This window comes from Malaclemys terrapin, chromosome 15, assembly GCF_027887155.1.
Source record: "Malaclemys terrapin pileata isolate rMalTer1 chromosome 15, rMalTer1.hap1, whole genome shotgun sequence".
Lineage (NCBI taxonomy): Eukaryota > Metazoa > Chordata > Testudines > Emydidae > Malaclemys > Malaclemys terrapin.
The window spans coordinates 16,269,191-16,270,509 of record NC_071519.1 but is presented as its reverse complement, the minus strand read 5'-3'; the positions used below and the strand labels follow the sequence as shown (position 1 = coordinate 16,270,509).

The 1,319-nt window shown below is 63.1% G+C and overlaps 1 protein-coding gene across 1 annotated transcript in view; it reads right to left on the bottom strand.

Annotated features, from left to right (window-relative positions):
- LOC128823378 (uncharacterized) overlaps positions 1-725 on the bottom strand; it is a 29,569-nt gene extending 28,844 nt beyond the window's left edge. Inside the window, exon 1 of the mRNA XM_054005624.1 lies at positions 545-725. The gene's annotated coding sequence lies outside the window, so the exon portion shown is untranslated. The remainder of the gene's footprint in view (positions 1-544) is intronic.
- Between the last annotated feature and the right edge of the window lie 594 nt (positions 726-1,319).

Sequence of the window (1,319 nt, the reverse complement as noted above, 5' to 3'; positions counted from 1 at the left end):
GGAATGAGCGGGGCGGGGCCTTGGGGAAGGGGAGAGGAAGATCCTGGGTTGATCCTAAGTTCAAAAAGTGACCTTGTGCGTAAAAAGGTAGAGACCACTAATCTTACTACTAATAGATGTATTTTGCAAAGAAATATTCAGTCCCTGGGGAAGACCCAGGAGCGGAGGCTGCGTTCATCGTATCTACAGAAAAGGGACTGAGATATTCCCCGGGCCCCTCGATCACAGGCAGCCTGTCTTCCGTGGTGCTGCTGCCCATGCAGCTCACTCCCAGCCCCCACTTGCTGCTGATGCCCCCAGGCCCAGCTGGGTAGGGTGTAAAGCCCTTTCACTCTGCATTGCCTAGTTTCCAAAACTTGGAGGGACTTCAGCTGCCTCTGTGCTGTGGGACCCTCCAGCTCACTCCCAGCTTAGCTCCTACGTGTCCAGGGGCTCTGCTCCCAGGAGAGGGACACTGCAGGGGGCTGGGTCCCTGTTTGCCTTTTGTCTCTTAACATGCAGCGGGGTACCTGGAACTGGGTGACTGTGTGGAGCTGCCACTCACCGTCCTCTCCTTTGCCTCGTCTCTCACTGAATCCAGCATTTCTACTGGCCCAGCATCAGCATCCCAAACACATCGCGCCCGCCTTCTCCTGCCACAGAGACAGCGTCCCTGCCGCGTGTCAACTGCCCGAGTCTCTGCGAGCTCGGCACTGGCTGCCCCTCTGCAGCCTCGGCACCTAGACTGTGCAGCTGGGACCTCCCCCCCCCCCGGGCTCAGGGATCCCCTCCCCCCTCCGGTCCCCGTCATCATCGGCCACCCCCGAGCAGCGCCGGGGCGGGATCCTCACTAGAGCCAGGGGCACTGCGCAGCACAACCCGCCCCGGCTCCAGGGGGCTGGGGCCGCCTCTGGCTGCGAGCGGGATTCAAAGCTGCGCGGGGGAATCTCAACGGCTGCAGCGTGCGCCCGGGACAGCCGGCCGAGGGGTCCGGGCAGGAGGAATCGGGGACTGACCCCATGGGCGGTACTAGCGCGAAAGAAACGGCTCCAGCGCTGTCCAGCCCCGCCCGGGAGCAGATCCCCGGGGCTGCGAAACCTGCGGCTCCCGAGCTCGTCCGGAACCTCTGTCCTGCCTGCCCCGCCCTGCTCCGAGGTCTCTCCGCCAATCAGCAAGCGGGGAGGGGCACGGCGACTTGACGTGTATACGGCTCCTCCCCCAGTAGAAGCCCGAGCTTGACAGAGAGAACTACGCTTCCCAGTGTGCACCGAGAGGGAGCGCGTGGGCAGATGATCCATTTCCGCTTCCGGCGGTATTCGAGCGCGCGTTGCCTGAGCAAC